Genomic DNA, 15,360 nt, shown 5'->3' on the forward strand with positions numbered 1-15,360 from the left:
AACGCAGAGTAGGGCTAACGCCCACATAAAAAGTAACCGAACACATGACAAAATTATAGTAGGGTTCACATGCGACAACCAAACACAATACACAAAGCAAATACTAGCATCTAGAGCACGAGTTGGGGAAAAGCGGCCTATGCCTCTGCCTACACTTCTCAAAACGGATGGCTTGTCAGCGTCCACTAGAGGGTGATACAGCTCCATATGAAACAGAGCTTATAAAAAATACTGGAAACGTTTTGGACAGTAGTGCTGTTCAGACCAAAGTTTTCAGTAGGCCTACGTCAGGAAGGAGAGATTCGTCTTTCATCACGAGCAGCCCTTCCTGTCTGAGCGGGAGTGAAGCGTGAAACATTTGGGAGTCTTCACAGTGTTTCTCTTGACGTGTCGTGCAGATATTGTAGCCTGCGGTGACAGTCGCAAAGACAACAGACCTTGCCTAAGGTAAGTTGTTAAGATTTTAAGTTATTTGGTGGATGCTAGCCTACTCAAGCAAAATGTAGCCTAGGCTACCACATCACTTATTTGTGGCACTTGCCATCTTATGTGATAACCATGTACAATGGTGCTTTTGTGAGTTTTCTTTTATGAGTATGAAATTGTACCCCAGGCCATGTATTTTAAGGACTTTGTGGAATGTGGACTTTGATTTACAATCAACTTGAGTGGACTCAGTTTTTTTTTTTTTCCTAATTTCTCTGTGACAAGTAGTTTGATTGATGGGATAGGTTATTACAGAGATGAGAAGAGCAGCCTGTCCAGAGTGTAACAAGTGTCATTTCAATAAGTAGGCTACTACAGTAGATATTTTCTCTGTGTGGAAAATGAGTATTAGATGGAGAAGTCCAGTGTATAACTGGGCTAACCCTGTGTGTAAGTGAAACAAAGGATCTTTCTCTTGGTTTCTGATGGAACACCAAAAATAAACTCTCCCAGAAAAATAACATTTCAACATTCCCGGAATTCCGGATGGTGGTCCCTCCCTGACTGCTTTTTTAGTGAGAAGAGAGGGACACACTGCCCAGCTAAGAAACCGTACACGTGGGCTGACTGTGTGGCAGGACACGCAAACCCTAAAGCCCTCACAGCTCCCAAGGAAGAAGTAAACATGAGCTGGTTTCTGGCCATATTCCTAACCTCACACTAAACGTTAAAGCATCCAGGCCTATACTTGCGTCTGAATAAAAACTTCTTATAACAAAAAGATGCTAAGCTACAGTGACACATTGATTTTGTGCACTGGCTGGCTTGTGGGTAGTGACTCACGTGTTGTTCTGAAAGACACATTCATCTGTCTTGAGAGATGATGTGTTCCTTTCCATAGTATAAGCTAGCTGATGCCATCATACAAAAATACTCTGCTCTCAAGGGAGATCTGACATAGTAGAAATAGAGTAGGCAGTAGTGCCTTGATGCTGTTGAACAGACACTTTAAAGAGAATGTTCTGTATAGTGGAATAGTGGAATGTCGGGATTATATGATTGGAAACTGCTGGATGAAGCTGCAAAACATCGAACCTCTCTCAGTTCTGCTCCCACGGTCAAAGTCTGAACCTCTGAACTCTAGCTGGGAACAGCTGCATCACATTCACAGATAACACAGTATAATTTTGGGATGCACTCTATTCATATTTCTGTACTTGAGAAGAACACATCTTTATGATGCTCTCTGTAATTTTAGGTTCATAGGAAGTAATTTATAGTGAAGAGAGACAAGACACACCCCTCAAATAAATATATGCATACACATGCAAACATCCACTACTGTTTTGCCAGTCTAGTGGTTTTCTTGTAGCCTATGGAGTTTTTTGAGTCTGCCAAAGCTGTTGACAATTATCATAAACACTGACTCCATAAACTAAAGACTGGCCAGGGCAAAAGCTCTCTTTGAATAAGGCAGTGTGTGTATGGGTGTGTGGGATAGTGAAGGCTATATTTAGGAAGGGAGGTGAGGTGAAATGTGGAAAAGAACGAGCAAGAACCCATGATACAGTCACACAATATGGCTGTGTTTTGTCAGTAAGCGTTTGTGTGGGTGAGTCTTGATGTTGCTTTTCATAGAAGTGCTGCTTTTTATACAAAGGAGAAGGGGAAAGGAGAGGGTGCAAGTTTGTCATGAGGAGGCGTGACCAGAATAAACATTGCCTTATAAAGGAGGGTGAACAGAGAAAGGGTTTTAGGAGAACAGGGAGCACTGTTGAATCTCTGTTTTTATTACAGAGATATAAAAGTATATGCTGGACGTTTTTTAAATCCCTTTTACTTTATATTTTATTTACTTTATATATGGTGCTGAATCCTTAACTAGTCTGCCTGTAACAAATATTCACCATAAAATCCTCCAGATTCTGCAAACACGCGATAAATCAAAGAGCCTGTGTTGCCTCCAAAAGGTGCACTGCTAAGGCCAATATGAATGAACAAAGTCCAGCCATGGACTTAACCTCCACTCTGTTCATGTCATTACTATAGTTTTTCTCCTCATTTCTATGTTGAAAATCCCATATGATTAAGGTGCAAACACATCCTTGCAGGTGTACCATATTCCTTAATGTTTCCCTTTTATTTAATTTAATTACATGGCCAATTAGCTCTGTTCATTTGCCATCGCACATCATTAGCCTTTGTTAATGGAAGTGTTCCCTGTGCCATCATTATCTCCGAGGAAGAAATAATGACGGTATAATCTCAGCCCCAACTCGGCCATAGGCACAGGTAATATATCTGACTATTATACTTTAGTCCATTTCAAGCTTTTAATCAAACATTGTCTTTGTATGTGATATAACATGTTGAATGAGGATTCATCATTGTGTGATTTGCATTTTTGGAATGTGACATGAAAAGCTACTCTTATCCCAGTTGCAGAATATGTATGCAAGAGTATCAACCTGTCTCAATTTAAGTTCTTTTAAAGGATTTGTCAACATCCTCTAATCTAGACGATTTTGATAATATCATGTGAAGGGGAGATGCACACTCATTTGTAGGCACTAACCGTGTGGTTTTGTGTGGCAGACTCTGCACAACACTATCAGTGCAGCCTAAATACATCACTTTGCAGGGAGAACGGGAGTAAAAAGAAAAGTGAGACATTTTAGGGAGTTTGATGAGCCCAAGCCTTCAGTTACTCCCTGGACTAGTATAATCAGGTGGTGATTTTGCTGTCATTTTAGTTTATCTGATCTGGCCACCAAAGTCACCACCTTACTAATGCTGATATACTGTCACTTTTACACTTCTATCAGATTGTGTATATTGTACACTGCAGAATATTTTGTTGACTCAAGGTAACACAATGTAGTCATCTTTGACTGATTGAGTTTAGTTATGTTTTGGTTGGGGGTATTGTTGTTATGTGTCGGCTAGGGATGTTGTTGTCATGTTTTGGTTGATGGTGCTGTTATGTCTGTGGTGCTGTAGTTATGTCTTGGTTGGTGGTGCTGTAGTTATGCTTTGGTTGGAGCTGGTGTAGTTACTGTATGTTTTGGTTGGGGTGGTGTAGTTATGTTTTGGTTGGGGGTGGTGTAGGCTAGTTATGTTTTGTTTGGGGGTGCTATAGCGTAAATAGAAATACCTCTATCTGACCCGTGGTCATTTCCCAATCCCACCCAGCTCTCTTTCCCACTCACCTCTTGTCAATCTTCATTGTGCTATCTGAATAATAATTAACTTCAGCTTATGTGTAATAAACTTTACGCATATGTTGGCATAACTTAAATGAAACTTGAAACATGTTGACTTGCTTAATACGTTTTTATAGTGTATATGAAAATCAATTAAGAGTTAAAAATTGTAGATACTGTATACCACAAAGGACAATGGCTGGTACTTAAAATCAAACCATTTTATGGGATATTATGTAACAGCATACACACCTCTCCCAGGACCTTTCAGGATGTTAAGAAGGCTGTACCGTCCACACAAGCATAAGTGTTGATGTTGAGGAAAGGGATATGTTGGGTGGAGACCCAGACACAGCTGAACAAATTTGCTGAAATCTGCTGATATTGAGTGGGCGAGTGGAAGTTGGTAATTTACCAGGATAGCGCCTGATATACAGTATACCTTTCACATTTTATTTTGATTTCAACATGATTTTGATCATCAAAATGAATGGTATGAGCATTGTCATGCTAATGTAACCAGAATTTAGATGGAAAATAAATAATGAATGATAGCCAGTCATTTTAATTGCATGCCTATCACATGCACATGTATGGCATGTTCAGTGATTTTGTAAAATGTACTGTTTGCCCTATCCCTGACTTACCTATTGATAGAGTGAATGGCACCTTGTTTGTTTTCAAGCCCCAACACAAATTCCACCAGAGTGCAAATAGCATAAACACCTCTTTCCGTGTGGCTATGCAATTAGTATAATGACAGATTTTCGTTGCCAGTGTAGGAAAGCTAAATAAGTGGGACCTGTACGATGGCAGTGAGGCAAAACATCTCAGGATGGATGAAAATACGTTGAGTTGTTTGTTACTATAGTACCTTCTCCCTAATAGTTATTATGTCCCTGCCGTTGCGCTGCATATTTTTTTTCTGAAAGTAACTTAGTCTTACATGGTGTTCTTTTTTTCTGGAATCCTTTTTTACCTGCTCGGAGCTAATTAACTTTTGAGACAGAGAATGCTTTGACAACTCCCCAGGCTCCGCAGGGTTTTCCATTAGAGTGAAAGACGAGAGAGAACAGTAGTTTATGCAGTGCCTGACTTCCATTGACTTAAACACAGAAATGCTCTGGCAAATTTGCATTTATCACAACCTTAGATGTCAATTAAAACAGTGCTCTGCCATTGGGAAATCCTTTTCCTGATGAGGTTTAAATCTTGCTGATTATGGCTGGAGGGAGAGTACAAGTCAATGCCATAGACCTAAAGTCTGAGAAAATTAAGTGTCTTTTTTTTCTCCATTACCGATTTGAAATTAGTCTGTTTTTCAAAGTAGCCAATTGCCAAATTCCAGACAGATATACTTCCAATATCAATGCAATTGTCAAGGCAACCAAGTGTGATTTTTAAAATTAAAGTAGCGTGTAATGTAATTCATTCTGATGGCACAGCGCAGTGACTGCAGGTGTTCATCTATCATTCAGACTAACAGCCCAGAGGGCTTCTTTCACTATCCAGTCTTGACTCATTCTTAGTGCTTCAATAGCACTAAGAAAGTGCACCATCATGTATTAACAAAGCGCTAGCCAGATATCAGGTATCAGCATTAACCTGCGTTTTATATTTTATGAGCAGAATATTCTCAGATATTTAATATCAAAAGGAGCTGTGTATCATCAGATCTGCAGTAACATTTGTGTGAATGTTCGCTTTAAAAAAAGGGCATTTTATTTGGAAGAGGATCACCAGTCATATACACTGATCAGCCATAACATTATGATCACCTGCCTAATTTGGTGTCGGTCCCCCTTTTGCCACCAAAATATCCATAGCCCATCACCGATGCATGCTCTTCAGTAGACTTCCGAAGGTGTGCAGTGGTATCTGGCACCAAGACGTTAGCAGCAGATCCTTTATATCCTGTAAGTTGCGAGGTAACGTAAGGTAACCATGTTCCATATGGTGCCGTAACACCGTTCTGTACAATTGACACTTTGTAATCAAAGTTTTTATTGTTTTTCCATGTGAGAAACACACAGTATAGCATACTTATCACATTTTACAACAAGTAACAGCACTGAACACACACTATAATACAGCAATCTGGGCAAGAAAGACAGAAAAAAACACATTTTAAACACATACACATACATAATATGTAAAGCAGGGGGGGGGCAGTTAACAATAATAATTATTACGCGAGTCTATAGCTTACGCTGATTTTAGAACAACTAAGGGGGGCTTTTATGCCTTAAAAAAGCCTGTAGCTGATTTAAAATCAGCGTAAACTACGGACTTCAGTGGCTTATTGCTTATGTGTCAATTGTATGTTAGGGCTTTCATGGATTGGACTCGATTGTCCAGAACATCCCACAGCTTGATTGGATTGAGATTGATGACCTCACTAGGGGTCTCCAGAGATTGCAGGGGGTCCGCACAATGTTGCCTGGACTGCGTTGTGAGGTTACCAAAATTATATTTGCTCACATTTAATGTAGCCTATAAAATCCCAACAACACACCCGATTGAATACTCAAAACTGTATAATCCCAATTAAAACATATTTTTGTTCCTCATTTAAATTAATTTAGCTATTTATTGCCTCTGACCTCTGAACTTGCGTAAGCAACCTTCAGGTCAGGCTAGTTTGATTGCTTGAATAGAGCAATGTCTTGTGTGTCTATGCAGGTAGGAGTTTGGGAGTTCTGGCCCTGTCTTAGACACAGGCAAGGGGGCCATCAATTAAGGAAAAAAAGCTTGGGAAACACTGCCTTAGAGTAATCACCTAGCCTGGCTAGCGCCTACCACTTCTCAAATGAGACGTGGTCTGGCAACCAGACGTTAATTTTCTCGTATTTGAAAAAATGACCAGATCCGTTCATTGAGATGTCTATCAAATGCATCTGTGCATAGCTCATCATGGTCTTGCTCTCTCCCCTGTTCTGTGATTGGCCACCAACATCAGGCGAAGATGTGGGTGTTAGTTTCCAGACTTGCCTCAGCAGCGTGAAAGAAATCACCGCGCAAGGCAGGATGGGAACTCCCAGGCTAGTAATCACCTTGAACTCCTCGAACCATTTCTGAACCACTTTTGCTTTGTGGAGGAAGCATTATCCTGCTGAAAGAGGCCACTAGCACCAGGGAATGCTATTTGCCATGAAAAGGTCCACGTGGTCTTCGACAATGCTTATGTAGGTGGTATGTGTCAATGGAGTATCCGCATGAATGGCGTCCTGCATGGTGCCATGATGCGTTTCCCAACCCACGCACACACACCTGGCCATCCACGTGATGCGCCCCACTTCTTCCATTGCTCTGTGGTCCAGTTCAGATATTCACGTTCCCATTGTGGGTGCTTTTGCCAGTGGTCAGTATGGGCACTCTGGCTGGTCTGTGGCCACACAGCCCCATACCATACGCAACCAACTGCGATGCACGGTGTGTCCTCCTGACACCTGTCTATCAGGACCAGCGTTAACTTTGTCAGAGAATTTGAGCTAAGGTAGCAGTAGCTCATCTGTTGGATTGGACCACACAGGCCAGCCTTCACTTCTTATGTGCAGTTTTGGAGATACTCTGACCCAGTCGCCTAGCCATCACAATTTGGCCCTTGTCAAAGTCGCTCCAACGCTTTCCCATTTTTTCCTACTTCTACCACATCAAGTTTTGAGGACAAAATGTTCACTTGCTGCCTTATATATCCCATCCATGGACAGGTGCCATAACAGTGATATTATCAGTATTATTCACTTCACCTGTCAGTGGTCATTATGTTATGGCTGGTAGTAAGTTTGTAAATAGAAGTTGATTTGCTGTAACCAAAGTATTACATTGCACATAACACATCTCCATTTACATTTTGCTTTGTTTTTGTTTCACTTATACATTTCGGACACTACTCACAACCATGACTGATTTTATGCATGACTGCATTTTATCAATATGAATTTGTTTTCTAACAAGCATAGTATAAACCGCCGGGTATTATCTCCAGTGTTTCATCATTATAAGTCCAAATCATTTTGCAGATATTGCTGTTGTGGTTTTGGTGGTTTGTTTTGATGGTTTACGGGTAGCTCCAGTGGCCCAAGAGAAATATGCATACACAGGAACTTCCACCTAAGTGATGTTTGACATAAGCTTATGAAGTAGAGGTGCACTCCTAAAATGAATGTGTTTAAAACAACACATCTCAGTGTCCAGATAGGGACAACACAGTTTGTGTTATTTCCAACACATTGCTTTTGTTATTTGTTACACAGTATGTGTTGAAAATAACACAGCTTGTGTTGTTTTGTTTTACAGCTCTGTGTCCAGATAGGGACAACACAGTTTGTGTTGTATCCAACACATTCATTTTAAGAGTGTGGAATCTATATAACAGCACAAGATTCTGTTACAGTATTACATCCCACACCCTGTAAAAGCTATGGAGCCTGCCTTGTGGTATTTGTGCTTGTATCTGTTATTCATTCAATACATATAGTGACACAGATAGACATAGATAGACAGTTTGATCTTGCATCTGAAGATATTCATATGCTATGTCTGCATTTTGTTCATAGGAAAAATTTTTTACATTGCCTGCACCACCTTGGCTGTGATATCATGTCCCTTGTTTCATTCCCTTAATTTGAAACTTTGTCACGGACGACAGATCAACTTCAGAGTGCACATGGTAAATTGATATGCAAGTTTTATCTGGTCAACAAACCACTACTTCATAGGTGAGCAAATATACCAAATTAATTGACATTCTAATGAGTACACCACAACTGGGAACTCAATAAAGCCATGAATAAATAGCACTCGGAAGCTCTATAGGCTTTGACAGAATCATATCTCATTAAATCATCTTTCTGGTCTGTGGTGCTGATGTTGGAGGAGTTTGTTGATGCTGGACCTGTGGTCTGTTTTGCTCCCAGTGTCCTGCTGCAGTGATGCAAACAGAATGTTCTGAAAAGTCTACAGAAGGCATGCACATCCAACTTAGAGTGCTGGACCAAAGGAAAAGTCACGGCAATAACATCAAAAAGGTCTGCACACCAGTAGCTCCCGAGCAAATATTTAATTACATGACATGAAGCAGGCTTGCCCTAAAACTTCACATAATTAAGTATTTGCTTGGGAGCTACTGGTGTGTGGATTTTTGTGTTGTGATGGAAAAGAGTGCTATGACTCTGGGCCTCCCAACTGATGAGCTATGAAGCTCTAGCCCTTAATGACCATGAAAGATGTCAAAGCAGTTACCATAAAGCCTTAGAGTGAGATTCTTGCTAAACAAAATACACTTTTGGGTGATTCTCAGTCAAGGCCTCTCAAACAGCCACATGGTAACCGTCTACTTCTCTATAACTGCTGAACTCCCCATCAGATAGATGGGACTATGACTATGATGAATACATTGCTGTTCCACTCATCCATCCATGTGCGTGCTTTGCACTGGTGGTGATGGGGTCCTTTGACATATGAGCTTTGGATGTTGATCAAGCACTTTTATGTTCCCTTCTCTCCTCTCCCTTCCTTCTTTCCTCCCTCCCTTCCTTCCTTCCCTCATCCAGTCATTCAGGCCAAACCTGTCAAAACAATCGTGCTAGCAGTTATAAATAGGCAGAAAGTACTTTCAGTACTTTGGTTTGATTTGATTCAATTATGTACATATGTGTGTGTGTGTGTGTGTGTGTGTGTGTGTGTGTGTGTGTGTGTGTGTGTGTGTGTGTGTGTGTGTGTGTGTGTGTGTGTGTGTGTGTGAACTTTCTAGTGTTAGAGTGCGCTTCAAATATTATTAATCCCTGTTTTCACCTTCTGCTCTTGCAATAAATCCTAGCATTTGCAGTGACCCGAGAATTATGACCTTAATCTATGTAATGAGAGCGGAGCAAGCCTGGAAAGCCCCTAACCTTAATCACATCGGCAGCGCTGCCTGCTCATCAATCAGTACCTGCCCCGTGGACTCTTTACATGATGAGGGAATAGATGAGGCAGCATGATGTGAAGGCATGTATATGAGCTGTAGCTTAGATATATTCAAAACTGGTTTCCTTTAATGACATTTTATGTTTAATTAAACCAAAACTATGCTGCACCTGTGAAGCTTATGGGTTCACAGCACCTCTAGTAACATCTGGCTATACTGTACGTGAAAAATAAAACATGAAGCTTCTTCTCAAGCGTTTATAAAAAGCTATATTTGTCGCGAAGAACATTCCCTCTTGTTTTGTTCCGGGAAATGGAACCGAGGTCAGGTTTGGCATGGATGGCCAGCCTTAAAAAACAAAAGATGACAGCAGATGTGGTTCAGGGTTGTATTTAAGTGAGTGCTGTCTAATCAGGGGATAATGGTATTATCTAGCAGTGAGAGACAACCCCTTTGCACTGAGACGGGGATTTGGCTCATGTCGTTTATATGGATGGAGCATCTTACTGTCTGCGTTTTAATCCTCATTTCTCCTCTTGCTGCAACCTTGCCAGCCATATATCATAATGACTACCTGGTTATCATAATTACCGTTCAGCCCTCCTTGAAACTCACTAAGTTGCCCGCCCCCACCTGTCACTGACTAGGAGATTACGTGTCTCAAGTCTAATGCTCTGGAAGATTTTATGCATTACATCTGTGCTTATGATCACTGCACCATGTCCTTGCCTTTTGCAGACCTCAAAAACACGTCTGTGTTTCGTGAGGGTGTCTGTGTGTGTGTGTGTGTGTGTGTTTGTGTGTGTGTGAGAGAGAGAGAGAGAGAGAGAGAGAGAGTGTGTGTTTGTGTGTATAGTCCAGTATTAAGTGAAAGTTTTCACTCCTGTTTCGACACGTGGGTTTGTGAAGGCTGGATTATTTGTCTCAATCTTCAGGCGCCACTGGTAGATCGGATTGTGGCCACTTAATCCTAATTCAGATGAAGACAATGGCACCAGGATTATGGTGAGGTTAATAATGGGGTTATCCTCCACCTCGCCCACCCTGCCTTTGTCTCCCATTCCCTCCTCTCTCAAGACCCTCACCAAATCCTGCTCTGCTCTAATTGAGGACAGCAGCTGTTGCACACTGCTGACATTCAGGATCCAGTAGAGTCAATGTTTTGATGTAAACATGTTCAGAGGGTATGTGTATGGCGTGAAGTTACCGGGCCATGTGTTGAATCTTTTCCGCACGAAGCTGCATGATTGTAGGAATATATGTTTCCACGATAGACTGAGCCTGGTGGCAATAGGATTTATGCCGAACGTCAGAAACAGGTCTAACCACATCTGCTTATCAAGTAATAACATGATAAGAGCACATATACACTAAAAATAATGATAAATCAGCATGTAGGTGTATACTGTAATGTTATGTATTTAAAACATTTGTTATATGTTTGGACTACTGATTTAGTTGTATACTCAAAGTGTTAAAATGGTTGCTTTTTTATATTTGCATGCTTTTGTTCAAAATATAGCATGCAGACGATTAAACCTAATTTGAAATGCAGGTTATCATTTTAGTTGATGATAGCTGAATTGCTGTCAGAACCAATGTCAGAACCAACCTGTCAGAATCACTTGATAAGCGTATGTGATTAGACCTGTTTTCCGGTGTAGCCTTGATGTTCTGCATAAACCCTATTCAGTGATCACTACACCTCTGAGCACCACTGAATAATTAGCCGCCACAGTAGGTGTGAGGAGTGATCATGCTAATGCCCAAGCTGCCATCTCTCTTCATTAGATCTCTTGGAAGCAGTTTGAGATGCATGGCATGGTCTACCGGAAGTTGCAAAATGATGTCATTGTGGCAATTATATATATTTAGAAAGACCTCTGAAGTGATAAAAAATAATAATAATGGCCAACATATAAATGGTCTGAATGTCAACAATCATTAGGAAAACATTGAACAGACAGTGCTTTTACTGGTTAATTTGTTAGAACTCCAACTGCAGTGTGTCTTTGAATTTCAATAATATACCTCACTGAAAGTGAGAGAGACATGCTGATTTCCCTTTCAAACAGGAGTAATAAGAGACATTTTCTGTAAGGAATTGAATGGATTGATGTGTGGAATGCTTTTCAAGGCTAATGGAAACCATTCAAGCCAAAGGAAATCGTTCTCTAGAGAAGAATAACAAGAATAATACCTTCTTTTCTTCTCAGGTAAATATGTATTTTAAGAGCATGCAAGTTATCATCAACAACAAATAAGATAATGGTGCCCACAATAACACACAACTGGACTGTCTATTATGTTTCTGTCTGGCTTCCTTTTTTAACATGCAAAGGTTGCAATTTGTGTTGATGATTGAAATTCTGGTATACATCTCAGTGAGGTATTATATGCTATATGTGACAGCATGTGTTGCAGCTGTCTCCTGTCAGCTGATTCTGATTATATCCAGATAGATAGATAGATAGATAGATAGATAGATAGATAGATACTTTATAGATCCCCAAGGGGAAATTCAAGAATTCGTCCTGTGCCCAATTGTGGTATATTGGCTAATCTATAGCTTGTTGATTAGCAGAAAGCAGAAAGTGCATGTTGTGCTATGGAGGAATACCTTAACGGATCCCGTGTACAGCATACCGCGTATGTTGTAGCTTTCTCCAGCCACATTGCTGTTGAATCCCGCATCATCATGTCATAATGGCTTGGCTTCCCATTGTCTGCCATGGGAAGTCCTCAACCAATTGCAGGTGCTGAAGTACGCTTTTTTTTTTTCTTGTTCATATGATCCCATCCCATTATGACCTGGGTTCATCCACTGTTTGGACATTGGTAATAAATAGGACAAAAACAAATATGCATCATCAAACCCACATTAGTAACACTTGAACAAGTTACACTTGACAATACCAATATAATGTTCTGATCTAGGTTATTTAAATTATTTTAGATATTGGAGTCTAACTCCGGGCAGATATTGACCTCAGACCTCAGAAAACACATCAAATAAGCCATGGAGATAGTATTTTTAATACCCTACAGAGCCTGCACCGGCGTATGTTATAGCCCCAAATCACAAACAGTGGGTTAGCGTTTAGTGAACCAAATGCTTCCCAAATAGTCTTTTTTAAACAGTAATATTTTTCAAGGCAGCACCGAACATCGTCAGTAGCTTGCTCAGGGTCTCTACACTCTATAAAACGAAGCACCAACAACATACTGTACATAGTGAACCCAGAGTTTATTACAGAAGGCTGCTAAGAACACTTACCAGCTCCTCCTGAAAGAAAATCCATATAAGGCGATTATGTGACGTGAGATCTCGACTTTCCTTTGTAAGTCCAGTGGGTGAGTGAGTTACTCTTTAAGGGATTTGGTGATGGTATGATTTTCACAGTTCTTTTCACAACTTTGATATCACCCCTCTCTCTCAGGTCCTCTTCTTTTAACCTGCCACTGGAGTGCTAAGAAATGAGATAGAGGATATGCATGCTCAGCGCCAAGTCTCTTACAAGTGGTTGACCTGCTGTGTTACTAAAGTCACAAAAGGGCAACATTTTAATTCACGTTAGAGTGAACAACCCTCATGGATGCGATGAGATTTAGAGAGCTCCATTTTACATTACTCTTTCACAAACATAACAGTGTATTTATTTATTTATTTATTTATTTGTATTCTTACCATTGGCCTACAGCTATTTTCCCATGTCATTTCACGCTTCTCTTTTCGCAACACACAATGTTTTGCCCAGTTCAATTCGCTCATGTATTACTTATGTGTATAGATTCTTAGCAATTTTGCTATTGGGGATGAAGTGCTCAGTGTTGCAGCCTGTTGTGTTTAGATGTTGGCGAGATATTGCAAGCCTGGAGAGATCTGTATCGGCCTCAACTTAGTCTCTCCCTCAACCTGAAATGCTCCATCACCATAATAATGACTGTTAAGAGCAGCGAATTGGGAGTATCACTCCTCACTCACTGGGGATTTTTGATGTCTGGATGTGGCACATTAATTTAAACTCGGGCTGTATTTCTATGTAGTGGCACACATAGCTTTAATTATTCATTAAGTGGACACAAATATATTGGCCTACAAGTAACCCAACGGTCTAACCAGCTCATGCCGAACGCTTGAGGCACTTAAGGAATCATCACTCATCATGCTTAACACAACTCCAAGAGTAGATGGAGGGGAACTTCACGTCCTGCAGGGGATGAGGATGGGGTATTAAGGGGTGGGAAGGGGTATTAAGGGGGTGGGGATGGTGTATAAACGGGTGGGTATGAGGTACAAAGTGCGTAAGTAAGTATTTTATTTATATAGCGTATATGAAGGGATATTGACGGGGTATAAAGTTAAGGAGTTAGGATGGGGTATTAAGGGATGGGGTAGAAAAGGATGGGGATGGGGTATTAAGGCATGGGGATGGTATATTAGGGGTTCAGGGTGGGGATGGGCTAGAAAAGGATGGGGATGGGGTAGAAGGATGGAAATGGGGTATTAAGTGGGGATTGGATAGAAAAGGATGAGGGTGGGGTATTAAGCAATGGGGATGGGGTAGAAAAGGATGAGGATGGGGTATTAAGGGATGGGGATAGGGCATGAAGGGATAGGGCTGATGGGGTGAAGAAATTAATTGTCCACTGGCCCTGTCACTCATACACGGCATTGTAATTTAGTGGTTGATTGAAATGGTATCTCAAAGGTCAGCTGTCTTCAGTCTAACAAGACATGATGTGAGTGAGGACATTGCTAATATGATGGATGTTCCTTTATTAATATTCTGCTAGCAGTACATTCCTAAACCTCCTTATCTCTCTATAATGGTCTAACTTGAATGCATTTACTGTTTGCCTGGACATTTGTCTACATTTCACACAATTATAAATGCTTTGTTTTAACTGTCCCAATGATGTGTGAAATTTACTTGCTTTCAATGAAAATAGTACTCAAAGGTAAAGTAACCACAGATGCCTAATTTATTGTCAATAATATAAAAATAATAATATATACGGACTGAAACTTTTTGCCATCCAAGCTAAGCAAAGCTGTATCCTGGTGCCTTAAACATATTTCACAGCCTACATCTCCTTTAGCAGGGCAAAGTAAAAACTGTTCTTCAAACCCACACAAGGCAGTCGAAAACTTCAAAGACCTCCTCATAGCCTTTTTGTAAGTAGGCCAATCTTTAGTAAAGATTCCCACTGGTTCTAAATATCTGTCCTCAAAATAATTTCCCCTCCATCCTCTCAAAACGGAGGCCAGTTGACTAAAACTACTAACGTGTCGATTAATGTATGTATTATTTATGGGATGTTTGAATGATAACCTACTTAAGATCCATCTCACCATATATAATTCATTTCTATACGATATTTTCCGACCATGGCGCTCATAATTCTTAGTTTCTATCCTTAAGTGCTTCCTCCCGTTTTTTTTAACACGTTCCGGCTAGGCAGAAGTGCTCTCCTTCTAAACAGAGAAGCAAAAGGAAATGCTTCAGGTCTTTTTCTTCCTCTCATTATGTGAAATGTATTGCAATCCCATGGCTGCCAGACACAAAAAATGAATAACACTTTTTCTGCAGGGTTTGTTATGTTATCGAACGAAAGTGTTTTAAGGCAGTATTCACAAGATAATGTTGTACGCTGTTAAGATGCAGCAGGTTTCCATAGGTGATCTGTTTGAAAAGACAGGGCAATGTTAGGGAAGATGAGTAGTGCGGAGAAGAGGGCATTAAGTGTGGTTATAGGAAAGGGAGTGCGAGAGACAGGGAGAGAGGGAGTGCGAGAGGGAAGGGGGGGGGGGTCGAG

Source organism: Sardina pilchardus, chromosome 11 (assembly GCF_963854185.1).
Source record: "Sardina pilchardus chromosome 11, fSarPil1.1, whole genome shotgun sequence".
NCBI classification, from domain to species: Eukaryota; Metazoa; Chordata; class Actinopteri; order Clupeiformes; family Clupeidae; genus Sardina; species Sardina pilchardus.